The sequence below is a fragment of the Rousettus aegyptiacus genome, unplaced genomic scaffold (assembly GCF_014176215.1).
Source record: "Rousettus aegyptiacus isolate mRouAeg1 unplaced genomic scaffold, mRouAeg1.p scaffold_m13_p_1, whole genome shotgun sequence".
Classification (NCBI taxonomy): Eukaryota; Metazoa; Chordata; class Mammalia; order Chiroptera; family Pteropodidae; genus Rousettus; species Rousettus aegyptiacus.
Window position 1 is genome coordinate 80,772,385 of NW_023416284.1, and position 6,727 is coordinate 80,779,111.

At 37.7% G+C, this 6,727-nt stretch overlaps 1 pseudogene; it reads right to left on the bottom strand.

The window, feature by feature from the left end:
* Positions 1–3,787: 3,787 nt before the first annotated feature.
* LOC118606872 lies at positions 3,788–3,906 on the bottom strand (annotated as a pseudogene).
* Positions 3,907–6,727: the final 2,821 nt, after the last annotated feature.

Genomic DNA, 6,727 nt, shown 5'->3' on the forward strand with positions numbered 1-6,727 from the left:
TAATTGGTGGACTCTCAAAATAGGGCGAGTGCGGAGCTGGACATTTTTGTTGGGGGCCCCCATATTTCAATATCTAACGGCTTATTTTTGTCTGGGACCATCTAGTTTATCTAGAACATGAATGTCCATATTTTTACCTAGTGTTAAAGTCTTTGCTTTGGTAGGGTGACAACATATGTCTTGTGTGTCTGTCTTTTTTATGTGCACTTAACCCAATCTTTCATTTTCAATGACCCTTAACTTATACTATGTCTGATGTCCCCAAATCTGGAGGATCCCAGGATAATTTTCTCCAGAGCATAGTCTCCAGTCCCTGAGTAGGTATGGGTGGGAATGTAGTAGTGTGTATGGGGTGATAATGGGGCAGTTGCTGGCAAAATGAGATAGAAAAGGGCACATGGAGATACAACCAGACCATATTTAGACTTTCAGTCTCCTCCTCTATTTCAGGCCCAAGCCCGAGACTCATGCCTATCTTTCTGGGTGTTTGGTGACTTAAAATCTGAGAGCTCTGTGGGTACTGGAGGAGAATGGGCCACTTCTTTTACCCTTTTACCTTCCACTCCTCAGCAGGCACCCTAGCTTGCAGCCTACTGCTAAGTCTTCACCTTTTTTGATATCCTTTCCATCTTCCAAAAAACTGTTAAAATCTTTTATTTGCTGAATTCTCCTCTTCTGATTTCTTTTAATTCCTTCCTTGTCATTTTAGTGAAGTCTCTAACAAAGTTTTATTTAGATGTCCATAGGCCACGCTTTGAACCATTAGGTAGTCCTGCTTTCTGGGAGATAAACTCAGTATCTGCTTTGAAGTTTGTTTGTTTGTTTGTTTGTTTGTTTTTTAAATAATAATAAGGAACTGGTCTCCATTTTTTTGTTGTTGGCCAAAGCTGGTGACAAGGACTCACTCCTTAATCAAAGTTTAGTTGGGCTCCTCTGAGCCTTTTCTCAGCTAGACCTTGACCTTGGCCTGCGTAGCCCCGTCTTAGTAAGAATCTAGTTAGGTCATGTTAGCAAGAATCTCCTACCCTTGACACTCCTTTAGTTATTTTTCCTCCACTAATCCCCTTACTCTGCTTCTTGGCTATAAATCCCCACTCATCCATGTTATATTCAGAGTTGAACTCCATCTTTCTCCTCTATTGTAATTCCCCTATTGCAATGGTTTTCAACAGTCTTCCTTACCATTTTAACAAGTGCCAGCATTTTTTTTTTTTAACACTGGTGATTGGGAAACCATGTTCAATTAGTGACTAAAATGGGAATTGGAAAGCTGGTCTCTGCCTCGTGTAGTATAGAGATGTTTGACCCATGTAATATAAGAGGTGATTTTCCAGGGCGTGGTTTTTCAGATTGTGAGTTACAACCCATTAGGGCAGTACAATCATTTACTAAGTTACAACATACATTTGAAAAAAGAAATCAAGTAGAATCAGGAAACACCATTATGAATTTCCTATAATTGGTTTAATTGTTGACTTATGAAACCTTTGTTTCAGTTTATGTGTCTATGTACCAGGTCAAAGTGTAAATATATTTCTTACTATAGAAACTGGTGAAATCTGAAAGCCACTGGTTTTGAAAGTGGACTCGGGCCCTTTCCTTTGCTTTCTCAGAAAAACTAACTCTTCTAGTAGAACTGATACAATCATCTCTGTTTTAGAGGGGATGGATTTGGCTGGGTAAGTCCTCAGCCACTGAGTGCTAGTACATTGATTTCTATTTTATTGTAATCTTTTCAGTATTCACCTTTGCATAAAGGATTTTCTTAACTTTGTCTTGATTAAGAAAACCAGTATACATAAGAACTTCATTTCTGAAGTTGATGAGTCGATGATGGGAAAGCATGTGTGTCAGTATCAAAAAACTAACAAATCAAAAGCAACAACCAAACTGACTCATATATTTCTGTTTGGGTAAAACTAAGCTTTTGTGAATAATTTATATTTTAAGTTATTAATTCTTGGGAACTGAAGGAAGAAGTACCTAATTCTACTTTTAATGACCTCTTAGTGGGTAGAAGGAATTAAGCAGTAGAAGATTAGTAGTGAGAATTTAATGCTTAGAATCACAATATAAGTAAAACTAATTCAACTAATTCTACAAATAGAAGATTAATAGGAAAGGAGTGGATTATTGGTTGCTCCTATAGCCAGCATATTTACCCATTTCTGTTGTGCCTTTTAGGTGGTTATGATTTAACCTGCTCCTCACCCAGATTCTTCACAGTTTCGTTTTGCGTGGGAAGAGGACTCAACCATTGAATACTCTGGAGCTTCAGGAGGACGTAAACATGAGAGGCAGGACAACTACAGCTCAGGTGAGCCCCATCTGGAAATTTAGCAGGTTCATGGACCTTTCAGAACATTGAGACAGGGATTTAGGATTGACGAAGAAATGAAGATCCATGATCAGCTTTGTAGTAGTTGATTTTGCGACTGAAAAGGAGAGCTTATTTTCTTGGGATTTGTTTTAACTTCATCCTTTTGTTTAATAGTAACTAGTCATTTAATGAATGCATGTAGATAAAAAATCAGGTCTTGAAGTAGACTTGCTTCGTCCATGACTAAAAAGCATAGTAATCCTGCAACTATTACCTAAAACACTTTACTTGAAACACATACACACACAAAACACTTGAACAAACAAAAAAATAAAATAATTTAGTACATGGAACAGACAAATTTAAGTAAGCATTGGACCAGTGGGCTTACTTCCAATATATGAATGCTCCTCGCTTTCTAACTAGCCATTCAATGCCTTAAGTCTTCCTTCTTTCCTATCCTTCAATTGAATTAAATTTGGATTCTAAGGTAAACCATGTGATAACTTTATTTTAAATTCTTCTGTTTGGTTAAAATGACTGGAAAGTAAGTGACTCTAAAAAGCTAATGGCCAGGGGAACCTTTTACTGATGAGAAGAAGGCAGTCTTGCTCTGTGGTGTAAACATCTACGTTTGCTTTAAATTGTTATTTAATCATTTATTATTTGGTATTTGTTTTGCAGCCAAAGTTTCTCAGAGAAGGAAATTCCTTTCCTACAGAGCTGTCCAGGAGAAACAGAGGAACATCTAACTGCTTCGAGGTTAACTGAGATTGCTCAGGGGGCATGTGGCAATGGTCATGATAACAATAATAACGTACAGCTATGATTTTCTCTCAGGTGCAGTGCCAAACATTTTGTCTGCATTGTTTAATTTAATCCACACAACCACCACGTGAGATAGGCATTTTAATTGTCCCCATTTTACAGATGAAGAAACCGACATAGAGCGAGGTTAAACCACTTGCTTCAGTCAGCACCAGCACTAAATCCCAGAAGCTTGACCTGGTGTGCCGACTCTGACCGGCCTTGCAATGCTGCCCCTCCTGGAAGTTCTTACTGGTCAATTGTAAACTGGCACTCAGGGGTGTCTTTGTGCCAAAGGTATAAACAAAGGAAGGCACAGATTGTCTTTTTTTAACCTTCAAAGTAAGCCAAAAAAAGAAAAAGAAAAAAAAAGATTTAGATGAAACAGTCAAAGTTCAGTAGCTCAAGTTTAGAAAGGTATTAAGTTGTATGTGTTTTTCTTTCTTTAAATCTTCCTTCAAATGACTTGCAATTTCTCTCCTTTAACAGACTTTGAGCATTTATATCATTTACGCTAATATTTATAATACTTGTAGTTGTTATGTGATGGGCCAATTTGCCCTCTTTCCTTTGTCAAAGCATCAGATGACAGCCAACATCATTGCTTTGCTGGTTGTTTTCAGTCTGGCCCCTCTCTCAGGCTATTCTCTTCTTTTTTAATGCTTACAGCACCCAGTATTCCTTGGTGGTCTCCCAACCAAGTACTAACCAGACCTAACCCTGCTTAGCTTCCGAGATCAGATGAGATCGGGCACGTTCAGGCTGGCATGGCTATAGACTGTTCTCTTCTTAATTCTTTATGTCATATCTTTAATGAGCAGCATCTTCATTCCCTGCTCCTGTGCTTGGTAGTCTGAGGTACTAAAGTAACCGTTCTTCAGACAGCCCCCGTTATGTTCAGAGGCAAGGAAGAAGGGAAATGACCTTGGTTATAGTGAGAGTATTTCAAGGCAAGTAGGAATGAAATCCCCTGTGAAATTGTGCTCGGCGTCATGTATCTTAAACTTCACCAGAATGAAGTTATTTAAGCAGTTTTGTTTCAGCCTCTAGGATAAAACATCTATGTCTCATTATTTATTAGTCACATGTCATATACGACAAGAGATGATACAGATTTGTTTTTTGTTGAATGATGAAAGAAAAGAGTAAAAGAGAAGGTAGTTGGAGAGACAGGGTTATTAACTTCAAATAAAATTTTTCTATTCCTAACATAAGAGAAATCTTTCTAGATCAAAACTTTTTAAAAGAGAGAGTGATGTGACTTTCCTTCATTATCAGAAATAATATTATTAGTTATGTCTGTTAGAACAAAATTACACAATTTGAATATGCATCAGAATCATTGGGCTGACATTTCCCCCCTGAATTTTATTTTTAAAGTCAGAATTTGCTTCTAGCACCTAAAGTGTTGGAATACAAATAATGGGGTTGTGTAAATGGCAATACATTTCTTACAGGATGAGTTTCTTGCCAGCTCCCTTTTGAATAGTTAGGATGTTTTGTTTAGTTGAGTTTTTCTGAGCCACTGTAAAGTCTGGCAAACTTTCAGTCATTTCTGGAGGAGGAAAATGTAAGGCTTATGTGAAATCAGTTTGTTGGTAACTGGTAGCATATCAGAAATGACACAAAAGAGTAGTGACCCATGAGGCTAGAAGGGGCAGAGGTGCGGTGCAATTACTGACAAGAGATACTATAGTACCTTATTTAAAAAGCATCTGAAAAATTTGTCTATTCATCATTTATCTAGCATCTGCTGTCTGGAGCACTGATTCTAAATTCCCAACCTGTTAGGAGCTTGGGGCACCCTGCTGCCGTTTGCTTGATAATATAATTCCTTTCTTCCTCTCTACTTAAAAAAAAAAATTATGCATACATTAAAATTAAATGAAAGTGAATTTAAATTTGCATAGTTTTAAAATATATTTTTAAAAACTATAAAATTAAAAAAAAAATCCCCTTGAAATAATTATAGTCCTCTCCAGGGAGTCATGAAACCATAACTTGTCTACAGCAGCATACATTTAGACTTTCATAATTACCTGGTGAGTCAGCACTGGCTGACTTCCCAGGAGTCGGTTCTCACCATGGGGAATAATTTTCCATTCCTGAGGGAGTACCCCAGGAGACACCTTCTCTGATTCCTCAGGTCAGAGAAGTGATCTGCACTGCCGCCTCCCTCACAGCCCTTTGCCTATTTCCTACTGCATTTCAAGCTCTACTGTGGGTTGTAGAATTTCTGTGTGACTTACCCTCCTACTAGATTTTAAACTCTTTGCCAAAGGTTGGGTCTATGCTTGTTCTTTATGTTTACTGAAGTAAATTTTAATTTCTGTATTGGGGGTTAGGGTTCTTGCTTGTTGCAACTAGAATCAGAATGCAGAAGATTCAGAACAAAGGTTTTAACTTTGGATGTCTTGAAAAAAAGACGTGCTTTGAGATAACCAAAAGTGATTGAAATATATGAGTAGATGTTCAATCGTCTTTGACTCAGGCATTCAGCAAAACTCTTCATAGAGACAGACTTAATTTCCTAAAATCTGAAAGACAGCAGTTTACCTAAGACAATGCATGTATTCCACAGGTCAGCACCGTGACTATTTGTTTCTTTCAAAGAAACCTGTTTTTGGACAGGGTAGCAAGTACAATTTGGAAAGAAGTCAAGACTTTGAACTTAGACTTCTGGATAAATGGCTATTGCTGAGTGTATCGTGTAAACCAGCTCTGTATGAAGAGGTCCAGGGTGCCCTGAGCTGGCACTACTTCTTCCTGGTCATAAGGAAGTCCATGGTGCAAATACCTGATTTGGGGCATGCTTGCATACATCCTTCTGACTTGTTAGTTTTTTCTTGACTAAAATTGGGAACGAAGTTCAAAACAAAATGTAGATGCTAAAGTCACCGAAATGAATTCACTTCTTACTAAAGTGACAGCATCTTGCTTAAAGCTCTCTTTGCTCATTGCTTCAGGCCAGCATTCCTTTAAAGGGCTTATGACTCTGGGACAGTTAAATGTAAATTGGGAAGAGACTTGACAAAGTTTTTGAAATCCTTTGCTACTTTTCCAGCTTTCTAGTGCCTATTTACCTTGTTGTCTATTTCTTTCCTCAACAATCCTTTCTCTTCTTCCTAGTCATTAGGCATTTTATTGTTGACGGGCTGTTAATGTAGTAATTGAGATCAGCAAGGATCATCAATAGATGCTAAACCATTGGATGAAAAGTTATTAGGAGACAGGATCTTCACAAATGTAATGTTACTCCAGAGTTACCTGCTAAGCGTGTGGAGGAAAGGTACCTTTAAAATGGAGAGATCTGATAGTCACCTCTTTACTCAAGTGATCAAACTTGATTGAGCACTTAGAGTGAGACAGCTCTTAATAGGATGCAACATGAATTACCTTCACTTATGACATGTTCTTGCCAAAATGTCTAACCTGAATTTAATTAAGCCTCTAGAACTATTTGTCAATTGACAGGAAATACAGTGGGTAGACTAGGAACAAAGTAAATAGCAGTATGACAAAACAATCACCCACACCAGGATATGGGAAATTTTACAAAACTGTCCTGGATTCCTAAAAAAATAATCATCATGAATAAAA